Raw genomic sequence first — 14,115 nt, forward strand, 5'->3', positions numbered from 1 at the left:
AGCTGAAGCAACACAATTCTTGAGGGACTGTTTTCTTCATGTTAAATCTTTATTTTTCATCAACTTAAAAAAAAAAATAAATAAAAAATAAAAAAACATTAATAGCTTAATCAATTTGCATTGAGATGATATGAAGGGACTATGTGGAACCCAGCATTTTGTACAGTGTACCAGGTGGATATAGTTCCTAAATTGCTTTGCAAGAGATTGCATAATAATTATACATAAATATAACATACTGTTGAAGGTAAAATCGTCAGGCTTTTTGTTAATAATTTATTTCTTTTTACATTGTTTTTTTTTCTGATGTTATATTACAAATACACACACACACACACACACACACACACACACACACACACACATATATACATATACATACATACATATATATATATATATATGATCTTGATCCTACTCATTGTGTGTGTGTGTGTGTGTGTGTGTGTGTGTGTGTGTGTGTGTGTGTGTGTGTGTGTGTGTGTATATATATATATAATGCTACTTAAAACTAGTCATTATAAATATACAAAAATAAAATCATATCAGTAAAAAGTAAATCTGCAAAGTATTATAAATAAACAAACATCAGTGTGTTACTATTAGCACTAAGCATTTAAATTGGTAATCTATACTGTATTAATATATATTTTTAAATGATAAAGTATATTAATATCCACTATTTTTATATATCGCTATTTTAAAAATTACTCATTGAATTTTTACTTTAATATAAACTCAGGTTGTACAGCAGATATTTATTTAGAGTACAATCTTAATTTAGGATGTTCCCTTAGAAGGCACCTGTCTATCTTTTTTTTTTTTTAAACTTTTGTTTTTTATTCGTTTTAACATAACGGAACAAACAGATCACCAGAGGCATCACATACAATTATTACATTCTTCTTATACAGTCGTTTTTATAGTACAGGTTACTCTCCCATTAACCCCCCACCCTAACCCGTCAGTAAAAGGTACTGTGTTATAAGCATGAACACCAACATAGTTTCCTTCAAGTCCATATGATTCAGTCTTTTACAATCTGTAATGTGCGGTCCAAACAAAATATTTCACATATATAATATACATATATATGTACATATATTGAAAAAATAATAATAAAAAAAATAAAAAATATAAATAAATATAAATAAGGGGAGGAGGGGGGTTCGCACTCATTGCAAAGCATTTCCTAGCAAATTATATATTTTCTATATTCTTATATATAAACCATTTTGACCAATTTTTATAGCATTTATCCATGTTTAGTCTTAAAGAAAAGGTGAGTTTCTCCATTTCAAACATATTATCTACAATTGTTATCTACTCATCCTTTGTTGGTGGAATCTCTTCCAACCATTTCTTGGTTATTGCTTTTTTACTAGCAACTAATAGTATTTTGAGAAGGTATTTGTCTTGTGCATTAAAATCGGTTTGTATGTTTCCTAAATATATAGTACCAAAGCTATGATCAATCTCAAAACCCAGTATTGATTCAATTTCAGTGACCACCATTAACCAATAAGATTGGATTGCTGGACAATTCCAGAATATATGATAATAATCAGCCATAAAATTGTTACATCGTCTCCAGCAACGTGCAGAATCTAAGTTACCATTCTGTGAGTATTTCCTTTTTGGAGTAATAAAGAATCTAATCATATTTTTCCATGAGAATTCTCTCCATTGACCAGAACTAGAGGTAGTATGTTGAGTTTTACAAATATTTGTCCAATCTTCTTCTGACAGAAATATGTTCGCCTCCTTCTCCCATTTCTCTTTAACATATAAGGTAGAGAGAGACTTGGCAGACTGTATGTATGCACATATTCTTGATACTAGTTTCTTATGAATACTACCTTTATATGCAGCAACAAAAATGTTAATGAGATTCAGGTCAAGGCACCTGTCTATCTAAGATGCATACAGACAGCTAAGTAGATTTTCATTTTAGATGATCTGGCAGCAATCCAATAAACCTTATGAAAACGATATTTTCATGCATGTTCTTTCTTCATATTTTCACTCAGCAGGCATGTGTGACAGAATCAGAAGAAAAGTGTAACCTAACCTTAGTTTATTACAAACAAGTGCTTCTTTGAAAAACACCATAAACTATTAAAGCTCCCTTTATGACTGGCAGCTAATCCAGATGCCTCTTTAGTTTTGATTGAGACGTCTGCTTGCTGTTTTACAGGGAGTGGGTTATGGTAATCTAACACTGGTTAACAGCTGGGAATGCTGGTTATTAAACATCACTCTCTATGTCTGTCTCCACAGTGTGCACACGATCTATTTTGTGTGAACAGTAAACCTTCACACACATCTGAAGTGTTGCAGATTTCAGCGATGACATTAGCATCTGCCTGGAATTACTTTATCTGTGTGTTTATATGAAAACGGCACACCTTAGAATGTTCATCAGCCAATCAGCATTGAGCATTCAATAGACCTATAGTAATAAAGCACTAATACAGAACTAAAAGTGACTTGACTTTGTTATTCCCCATGTGAGTGGCATTCATGTAATGAGTAAAGTCTCTCAGGAATCAGTATAATTGTCATGCAAAGTGTTTGTTGGATGAGCTGTCAGATTCATCCCTCTCCCACTCACTAACTCACTCACTCACTCAGCCGATATGATGTCATGGGAATGGAATGCAGTCATATGACAAAATCCTGGCTTGAAGTGTTACGACTTTGAGGACATAATAAACACTTTTAGAACAAATTGGATTAAAAGATGCTTAAAAGACCCTAACTCAATAGGATTTTTTTTTTATTCCAAATTCTATTTTCACAAAAAGTGGAGGTCTTCCTTTTATTTTAAAATGTAATTATCTACCTAATAAAATGCCAATTGCACTGTCAGAATTTCACCAGCAGGTTCCTCTTTCCTGGAAATTGTGTTATTCCCACAATTTCTCACCACATAAATGCATTTCATGGAACAACTCTGATATTAAAATTAGACATAAATCTATTTTTCTTTCCACTTGGTTTAACAGAAATTTTATTGGGATTCTCTCAATTTTTGATAAGTCTGGCAACTTCTTGTCTTATGAACAATTTATGTCTAATAATAATTTTCCATTACCTTTTAAAGAATTTAATGCTGTGCAAAAAGCAATTCCTTTAGGCCTAATTCAACCTAAAAAATCTCATTTAATTTTTAATGAAAATGTTATTAAAGAACCAGAGCTGATCTTAAATGGAATTAGTCTATTTGACAAAAAATGTAATAATAAATATATTTGAAAATTTTTTCAAAATAAAAAGTATAATGTTTCTATACTTTATGAGTATATGAAATTTAAAATAACTGTATATGTTGTCTGTGTTATAATAAACACCTAAAAAAAGAGGCGCTTTTTGTATTTTGTTTTTTATAAACTCAAATTTGAAAGTGTACCTTTTAGGTTCTGTGTGGTCTAGTGTGCTGTAATTAATTTTGGTGGTTCCTGCTCATGTCTGTAATCATAGGAAAAAAGAAAAATGTCTCCACCATAATCTATGCAAGTTATTTTATTCCAACTGATGAGAGGTGCTGTACAAACCACAGGGACCGATCCTTGTTTTCATATTTCACTATTCTTTTGTTTGATCAAACATAATTCACTGTGTTTGGACCACATCAGACATATAAAAGTATTTCTTATGCACATCACCTCAAAAACAGAGGAGAATGGCCCTGAAGCACACAGCATAAGGTAAGAGATGACAGCTGTCTGTGCTATCTGGGGCTGCTTGTTGATCATAAATGTATTGTTTTCACTTCTGTGCCATGGAAACACCGTGATTCATTCGACAACTGTTTCATTTGTGAATATAATTCAATAAAAAAGAATGCTAGAACCGTATGAGCACTGGCAAGAGCTTTCATTTGAGCTATAACTTGTACATGTGTCATATGAATAATACAAAAAAAGAACCAATGTAAAATACCCAGCTCGGGTATCCAAAATACTGTGAATTTAAGTGTAAATATCTTTTGTACAGTAGAATAAAAACCAAAGTGATGCATATGTGCATAAAATATAGATTGGACACTTTCAAATGAAACCACTTACAGGGGTCTGGTGCAATGCTACTTAAAGCAAAAGTCGATGATGTTACGGAACCGGTCCTGGGTCCGCAGGGTTTGCTTGGAATCTGTTTCTCAGCACATTTCTGATCTTTCTGAAATTTAGAGACTCCTTTGAAGTGGAAGGGACTTCACTAAATATATATAATCATGAGGGTTATGAGGATGAGTGCTTCATCACAGTAATTCTCTACAGGAATGGAGAGGGTCAGTGGCTCTTTCTTCTGCTCTTCAGCCTGAGAGTTGGTTCTTCTAAAGTGCAGCATAACACAAAGGTTGTGGTGTGGAGGAGCAACGTCTGAAAGGGTTTCTCTGAGCTGCCAATCACCTGAGGGTTTACACTGGCCGGAGGAAGACCAGACTCTCTCTCTCTCTCTCTCTCTCTCTTTCTCTGTTTCATGAAATTAAAGGGGTGCTCTACCTCTAAGAACTTCTACCTGTCCTTATTTGTTACTTAAAACAATATAAGCAGTGCATAACCTAAACGAGTACAACTCTTTTGACAGCTGAAATGTCTTGATGTATATAGTTTTAAAAAAAATATTTGGTGAATTTAAATTTAAAGAATTTAAAGAAGTTTTATTAAAGTTGAATTAGAATAAGAGTTTGGCCACATCTTTAGGTAAAGAAAGACAATACAAGTTATTGAAAAGAAATTGTAAAAAAAAAAAGAAAAAAGAAAAAGTCACCTAAATATAACATCTTTTTATGTTTCTCTTGATTTTTTTCTGTTTAATACATTTTTATTTAATATTTTCCACAACATATTAATTTGAGTCCACTAATTTTTGTACTGTGATCTCAAGTTTTTTTTTAGATCAGTTACAGTTTTGTCTTTTGGTTATGCCTAATTGTAAAGCATCTAAAAAAATATTCATTTAAAAGAGAGGTCTTTGAGGGTTGTACTTATTTTTGTAAAATTACATACAAAGAGTTCAGATGAAAAAGCTGCTAAACTCCACTTCCGCCAAAATAAGAATGACATTGAGTGAATGCTTTAGGCACGTAGTACATGTTCAACAAATAGATTTGCTTATAATCATCCAAATCTCAGCGTCAGCTTAGTTTGTCAGCAAAAGTCTCTAAACGCCACTTGCCTTTGACAGAAAAAGCCTCTATATCTCGATAACCAATCAGAAGGCGCGAATTGAATCATGTTTTCAATGTAACGGCATGCTGATACGCCGGCATTACGAGGAGACTCTTTTATCCCGCTTCCGGGATAAAGATGAAGTTTGATGAACTGGATGAGCCTGTCCGACTGTCACTGAATGGCAAATGAAAACATTCCTTACCTCAAAACTCTGTGCAATATAAACACAATTATAAAACACAATATACAGTCAGAAGTGTAGCATCCATTCATAACGTGTTTTTGCGCAGCGACGCTAATTTGAATGAGACCGATTTACCTTACATTAAACGGCAACTGCGTTTCACGAAGGACAGAGTAAAGATGCTGTTCTTTTATCAGACATGGAGGATAAACAATAGACCAAGACCTTAAGTATGGAATGAATGAATGAATGAATGAATGAATGAATGACACCTAAAACTGTCTGAGAGGCATCCCCTTTTTGTCCAGTAGGCCTACTTTGTGCTTTATTTGGTAATTTAAGCAATTTTTTAAGATAAATATAATGTCTAAAACTACATTATTTATACTACTTATAATTTTGAATCAACCAAGCTTAGTTTACAATGTTTGCAATGTTTACATTGCTCTACTTACATTAAATCTAAATCCTAAATCAGAAATGGCAACAGATAGTTAAGATTTAATTAATGTCAGTTTTAATGTTAATGGTTAATGCACTTGACAGATTTCTTTCATTCATTTTCCTTCTGCTTTTACCCTGGTTAATCACAGTGGAATGAACTGCCACTTACTTGACAGATGTATTTTTAATTTTAGGGGGTTTGTGTTTGGTCAAATAATTTCTAATTGCATCTTTAGTGGTTTTCAACTAATTACACTGTCTTGTCCCAATGGGTGGATTTAGAGGGTTTTGCAAAAAAAAGCAGACGTGGATTTAACTGGTTTTGACGACGAAAAAAACAACTACCTTTTTAAAAACCAAAGAATTGTCTAAAGTAGCATTTTTGGAAAAAATGGTATTTTATTTACCGGCTAATAACCTTTTCATTACATATAAAATGAAACGTCTAAACCTAATCAGAGGAACCTGGTAGAAAATGCTCATTTACAAGAAAAGAGGTCTGATGGATTTACATTAAAATTATTTGATTTTCTTTCATAACTATCTTTATTTTTCTTTTCGTTCATTATTTTCTTTTCAATCTCCTATAAAAAGTACAAAACAACATTTAATTTATTTAAAAAATTTATATTTTTTAGATTAAAAATAGAAGAAAAATAGAAAATAGAAGCAATTTTAGTAATTTAGTTTAGATGAAATTTTACTCAAGACATTTACTTTTTTAATGCTTACAATTTACAAATGAACTTTATTTCATTCTCATTGGATAAAATATACAGTATATATACTGTAACATAATATATTATATTGACATTTTTTTTTAGATTTTATTTTTGCCCTTTTTGCCTTTATTATTAGATAGGACAGTATTTAGACAGGAAGCGAAGTTGGAGAGAGAGAAAGGGGGTAGGGAAATGTCCTCGAACCAGGATTCGAACACGGGACACCCTGACGTGCTACTGCACCATATGTCGACGCGCTAACCACTAGGCTATTGCGACGACATATTGACATTATTTCTAATATGAACATTTAGTCCATATTTTAGGACCAATAAAGTTTTATTTATTTATTTATTTTTATATTTACAAGTTATTTTTATAATTTACTGCATTTCCATTCACTCACATTAGATTAAACTTCTGTAATACATCACAAATGCATAAATATGAATGCAGATTTCAAGCTCACAATCCATCAAACTGAAACTGTTGTGTAAGCTAATTTCTGCAACATAAATTCATTCATTTTCTTTTCGGCTTAGTCCCTTTATTCATCTCAGGTCGCAACAGCGGAATGATCCGCCAACTTATCCAGCATATGTTTTACATAGCAGATGCCCTTCCAGCTGCAATCCAGTACTGAGAAACATACAAACTCATTCACACACATACACTACGGCCAATTTAGTTTACTCAATTCCCTTATAGCACGTGTTTGGACTGTTGGGGAAACCGGAGCACCTAGAGGAAACCCATGCCAACATGGGGAGAACATGCAAACTCCACAAAGAAATGCCAACTGACCCAGCTGGGATTTGAACCAGTGACCTTCTTTATGTGAAGCGACAGTGCTGACCACTGAGCCACCGTGTCACTCCTATTTCTGCAACACAATAATAATAAAAAAGTTTGGTTTCTGTAATATGTAATGCAACCTCTTTCTCCTAATTCTGGGCTTCTTAGATAAGATATTACTGCAAAATTTGCAATTAAATTACAATAAAATAGAAGCTTTCTAGCAACTAAAGAAAAGCGCTTCCAGACCTTGAATCCAACCAACACTTCTATACGAAGTTGGTTTTCCAACAAGCAATGAATACATTTTCTCTAAGAAACCTGACTTGGAAAGGTCACATATAAACCCAGAAGAGCAAGAAAAAAATGTCACAATTTTTTATTCAGTGTAGAAAATCATCTGCCATCGCTTTGCACGGCAAAACGCTCAACTGGAACTCTCAGCATGAGGGTGTGAAACTGCATTACACACATTTTCCAAAGCCATTTTTTTCATCCGATGTACACAGTATTTCTCTGTAGCCGTATATCAGTACCATCGCACACCCATATTCCCAACACAGTGGCTGAAAAACCTCTTTAAATCATTTGGCATGTCAAGTGCTGACAGTTCAGAGCTTATACGAGTCCGCCTTGATATAAACGCATCCATATGGAGGAGGGCTGCTGGATCTCACGCCATTATCAGCTCATACATTACCTCTTTTATGGGCCCAGTAAGGAGTCTGATGAAACTATAGCGGAGTCATGCCAATAGATGAGCATTATCCTCAGATATCAAATGTGTGCTTCGTGTTTTCAGCAGAGGAGCAGTTCCCAGCTACCAGGGTTGCCAAAACGAGCACAACTACACAAAGAAATATCCGATAAATTAGCAGTTTTCCATATTTTGTAGTTCATGATTTATTAATTTTTTTATTTGTGTATTTATGCATTAGAATTGCATTATGAGACATTTATCTTTCGTCCAACAACGTTTAAAAAGGGACTTTTGTTACCATTTAATAGTTTAAGGGAAGTTTATTTAGAAACTAATTTCGAGAGGAGCACGTGCTCATGATTGATAGCACCGGGTCCACATTAGCTAACACTGATTAGACGACTCCTTAACCACTATAAATAACCAGAGTATCTTACTTCAGCCATCTTCGTCTTGAAGAATCCCCCCTTCCACCCCTACTCCTCCCATTTCCTTGTCAGGGCAGAACGGAGGCCTAGTGGTTAGCACCATGGCCGCACAGCAAGAATGCCACTGGCATGGACAATTGCGGAGTTTGCATGTTCTCCTCGTGTTTGCATGGGTTTTCACCAGGCTCTCCGGTTTCCTCCCACAGACCAAAAACATGTAACATAAGTGAATTGACAAATCCAAAATGACAGCATAGACATTTCATAGCATTAATTTACTTCCAACATTATCAAGCAGGGGAGTTCTCGAGACCTACCTAAACTCGGACTCCCCTCTCGCCCTGCAACGGTAGGGAGCCCCGGGCTCGAGGATATCATGAGTTCAGGGCTCTCTCCCGGGACAGCATGCCAAACTAGCTTTATTATCAATCATCAGCTAAGGGCGAACTCTTGAAACTAGGGCTGCATGATTCTGGCAAAAATGTAAATCACAATTTTTTTTGCTTAAAATCAACGATTCTGTAGATGTAAAATAAAGGTTAATATGATTAGCCTACTATTATTGTTAATTCATAAACATATGGTAAAACAACAATAATAATATTAGGCCTATGTGTAGGTCTACTGTTGCCTAAAACGCAAATATTTTGTATAGTCATTATAGAGGACGTGAACAGACTATCAATATGTCCTGTTTGTTAATTCACAGTAAAATTATGACATCAGAATAAACTATTCGTAATTCTGAAGTTGATTTATTATGTCTAAGACATGTGCTTGTCATCTGTCATTGACATTAGCCCCTTTCACACATACAGACCTTTCCGGAAAATTGCCGGCAATTATGATAAGCCGTTGTTTGTTCACCTTCAAGCTTTGCGTGTGCCTGTGAAACAGCCTGTGAACGCCAGCACACGCACATATTATGAACATCTCGACATGCGAAAGTGATCCTGCGAAAGTTGTTCACAATATTGATCATCCACAGAGTTTGTAATTTAGTCAAATGTTTACAAATACAAGCGCAGCCGTTTAAAGCTCATTTGTGGTGAATGATGTCAGAATTTACCGGTATTTTGGATGTGTGAATGCTATTTTCCGGAAAATTTCTGTAACGTCCTCGCCTGTGTGAACAGCGCTTTTTTGAATATACCGGTAAAGTCGTTCTGGAAATTTTCCAGATATTTACCGGTATCACTGTGTGAAAGGGGCTATTATTACTGTACGTTCACACCGAAAGTGGCGAGAGCGTCCAACCTCGCTACATTGATCTCATATATAAAGGAGCCGTTGCAGCATATTTCTAGTGTGAAAATGTTGCGCACTTCTTATCAAATTCATACAACAATGGAAGATCAAGTTGCGTGTGGTGTGGCTTTGCTCTATTTATCCAATATGTGTCCATATGTCTGAAATATCCTGAAGCAGCAGTACTGTTTTGTACTGTCACATCGCGTGAGATTCCCGCTTTTTTAAGATAAATTTATATAACATTAATGAACATCAGTAACTCGCCAGTAACTTATTTAAAGCATGTTCCTGTAGGAAAAAATTGTAAATAATTGGAAATCCGGCGACCGCAATAATCAAACCCTTGGGAACAACTGTGGTCGGAACCAAAGTTCACAGTTCTGTGTTCTCTGAACTGCTATCAAGCGATGGACGTCTTCATTCTGATTGCTTGCCGCCGAACCGCGTCATAGCTCATTATGAACTCCTTGGGTTCGGGGAAGGAGGAGAAGGAGGGTGGCTGGGTCGCCGAATGGCCGGCTGCCCAGTCGATCGTTCAGTCATTTAGTCAGTCAGTCGAACGGACGGTCGCTCTACAGAGGCCTCCGGCGGCTATTCACGCGGGAACAGCGCAGGCGCGAATGGCGCATGCTCCCAAGAGGCATTCAAAACGCGAAAATGCACGCACAGCGGCCTCTAGCGGATTCTCGAAAACAAAAACTGCTTGAATACTTACCTCCCGGGACGTATTTGGCGGTCTCCAGAAACGTCCGCGGGGCTACGTTTCCACAATGAGCCTGGGTTGAAAAAAAGCACATACATACAAATCAAACCTCCCGCACGGCCCTAAAACGATCGCTCTGTGCAACAAACTGAACATTATTTACAACCCTATTACCTGTTATTCACAGCCTATGCAGGCTCTGTTCACGAAACAGAAAAAATAAACCGAAACCGGTTTAGAACAAGTGAGCAAATGATTACAATTTCATTTTTAAGTGAACTATCGCTTTAAATATGTAACTTCCTCTGGAGATATGAGATATTAGGCTCTTAATTCCTACTGACTGCAGCAAACAGATGTTGAATGTCAGGCTGGATGAAGACAGAATAAGTGTCTGAACTATCATGTTCTCCAGCTCAGTCTGGTGATAAAGCTCAGTTACGAGGACGGACACGTTGCCCAGGATCCAGACAGAACATTTACTGTATTATGGGTTTGACAGTGATGAACAGACCGTAGGACGACTGAACCATCTCTACTGTAAGTTATGGGTCTGTTTTGATAGACCTGACTGGGCAGTAATGGTATCATGTTCATGCATCAAATAGAGAATAAAACGGTCAGATCAGGTCTTTGAGTTCAAAAAATAACGTAGACAGATTTGATTCCTCATAAAGTCTTGCTGCATTAATGTTTGTGCAGTAATTCTAAACCTATATGCAGATTTAGTTTAGATTCATTCACACATCCAATCAAGTGACTTGTGGTGTACATTAAACTGACTTTCGACACATTCAACAAATTCAGTCTAGATAAAATAAGTGATGATCCCTGACAAGATTATGGGCATCTCAAAGTCTTGACCTAGGATATACTCTTCCCTGTTTTTGTGTCCCTAACAGGTAAAAGCATCTGTCGGGCTAATGGCAGTGGTGTTTCACGCGTCCCCGAGTGCAACACAATCCTCCAGTAACTCATCAGTGTGCTGTGGACCTGCGAGCCGCTGAGTGACTGCACTTCCTCAGGCCGAGTCTTATCAGCGCTGACAGAAACACGACTCCTCCAACTTTGGAGATCTTTTCAAACCCACCGATATTTCACTCACTGCCTGATTTGTCAATTATATACGGCAATTGAAAAGCCCACACAAGCAAATCGTTTTACATTGCATGAATAAATGTTTAATTTCACTGACCTCATGCAAAACTTCTGATGCCACAAAGTCCTCAACTGATTTCCTCTTCCCGGTATTTCCACGAAAGGATTAGGTATCAGATGTCAGAAGAAAGTGATATTTCCTCTTCCTGCACTGGGAAAACAGGATTAGATTAGATTAGATCAGATTAACAGATTAGAATAAATCCTCTTGCACTGAGAATCTCAATAGCTTGTGTTGTGATCAAGTTTATAATATGATAAAGAGTTTAAAGCACTGACTATGTTTAATTCTTCATAGAAGGGACATTTCCGAAATATCAGCCCCCTGTAAGACCCCTATAGAGAGGCATGAGGGCCAATCCCTGCCCCAGGGCATCCTCACCTCACATTCAGGAGCCTGGCACCTGAGAGATGGGAAAGGTGAAGGGTGACGGCCCCTGGGGCCCCACAGTCAGTCTGGACATTCAGCAATCGGGCAACACCTTCAACATAAGCAAGTGTCCATCTGTGGGGGAAATATTAATGATTTACTGCAGGACAAATCAGTGAAAACTGAAAAAATGCTGGGTTCCATGCAAATCCTTCATGTTGCTCCAACACAAATTGATTGAGCAAACTTAATTATATGTATAAAATTAAGTAGATAACATTCAAAATGTAAGTTGTTTCAAGAAAAACGCAAGAATTGTGTTGGGTCAGCTCATTTCCTTAATCTTGAGCAGAACAAAACGCTCAAGGTTAAGGAAATACAAATGTGCATAAATGTGCACTAATTGTGTAATTAATTAACTAATTGATGTATTAAACAACTTTTAAAGTGCATTGTGTGTGTGTGTGTGTGTGTGTGTGTGTGTGTGTGTGTGTGTGTGTGTGTGTGTGTGTTTAAAGTGGTAAAGTTAAATGCATACTAAAATGTATTTTATGCCACATCAGGACTTTTTTCACAGTATACTTTGTTTTCTAAATGAAAAATGAGAATGAGATAATTAATTAATTACTTGTTTATTTATTCATTACTTTATATATTTATTACTTTATTTATTTATTATGTATTACTTTATTTATTTATTTAATTATTTATTACTTTATTTATTCCTTTATTTATTTATTACTTTATTTATTTATTATTTATTACTATATTTATTTATTATTTATTACTTTATTTATTTATTTATTACTTTATTTATTTATTACTTTGTTTATTTATTTATTACTTTATTTATTGATTATTTATTTAATACTTTATTTATTTAGTTATTACTTTATTTATGTATTACTTTATTTATTTATTTATTCATGTTTTATTGCCATATATCGTCAGCATTGGACTTATTCATGACAGCACTTACTAAGTAATGTTCATTCATTCATTTTCTTTTCGGCTTAGTTCCTTTATTAATCAGGGGTCGCCACAGCAGAATAAACCAACACTGGGAAACACCCATACACACGCTTTCACACACATACACTACGGCCAATTTAGCTTCTCCAAGTCACCTATAGAGCATGCCTTTGGACTATGGGGGAAACCGAAGCACCCGGAGGAAACCCGCGCCAACACATGGAGAACATGCAAACTCCACACTGAAATGCCAACTGACCCAGCCAGGGCTCGAACTAGCAACCTTCTTGCTACCCACTGCACTACCATAATGCCAGTATTCAATATATAATTTACAATCCTAACTGTTTATTAATAATAATGCATTGTAAATGACGACAACACTGATTTAGAACAATATTATTATTCTAAAATTCCTCCTGCAGGCTAAAAATGAGTTTAAATAAATCTGTATGTTTTAATATAATGTTTAAAGTATACGTTTAACATTATATAAAAACTTTCGTTTACATTTTCCAGAACAACTGACTACAGCGTTATGTGACCAGAAAAATATTACTTAGTAAACATGTTTTGTACTTAAAATGAGGAAAATAAACATGTGTTATGGATGTGACAAAAAAGTCTGCAGGTTTACAGTTTACAATATACTTTGTAGAAATTCTGTGAATTAAACTGCACAACCCAAAAGAAACAATAATAATCACAAGGATAAAAGTTGTCTCTCTATAAAACAAAAATGATTGATTATTGTTATGGATGTGACATCTCTCTGTTATGGATGTGACGGATGTGAAATTATTCAACCATACACATAGTTAAAATGTAACTCTTAGCTTTAGGTCTGTTTATTTTAAACCATATGTTAGACCAGGGGAATAACATTTGACTGACACAAATTTATGTATTTAGTATGTACACAGTTTATTTAAAGACATCAGATGAAAAGGGCTTTTGAAATTTTCTTCTAAAATTATAATTTTTCTCAAGCTCATAAGTTAGTTGTCACTTTAAATGCAGTTCAAATACTTACTGTAAACTGAACGTATAAGTTACACAAAAAAGTTGTCATTTCAGAAGATAGTTTCACATAGCACTGAGAGGCTTTTGCATCTGAACTCTTCATTTAGCCTTCCAATACAACTCAGTCTGCATTTTCTCAGTTAAACTATCAGCCTGTTGTGAAAATGTAACGTTAAATAAACGAATAT

At 35.2% G+C, this 14,115-nt stretch overlaps 1 long non-coding RNA gene across 6 annotated transcripts in view; it reads right to left on the reverse strand.

Moving 5' to 3' along the window:
* The window catches only part of LOC141376871 (uncharacterized), a 33,271-nt gene that overhangs the window by 18,681 nt on the left and 475 nt on the right, over positions 1-14,115 (reverse strand). For 3 of the 6 annotated variants that reach the window (XR_012388196.1, XR_012388194.1, XR_012388195.1), the window contains exons 2-4: positions 11,945-12,067; positions 11,600-11,713; positions 10,417-10,477 (exon numbers count right to left, since the gene is read on the reverse strand). This is a non-coding gene — a long non-coding RNA (uncharacterized lncRNA). The remainder of the gene's footprint in view (positions 1-10,416; positions 10,478-11,599; positions 11,714-11,944; positions 12,068-14,115) is intronic. The other 3 variants (XR_012388199.1, XR_012388197.1, XR_012388198.1) reach the window with 1 other exon arrangement.

This window comes from Danio rerio, chromosome 12 (assembly GCF_049306965.1).
Source record: "Danio rerio strain Tuebingen ecotype United States chromosome 12, GRCz12tu, whole genome shotgun sequence".
Taxonomy (NCBI): Eukaryota; Metazoa; Chordata; class Actinopteri; order Cypriniformes; family Danionidae; genus Danio; species Danio rerio.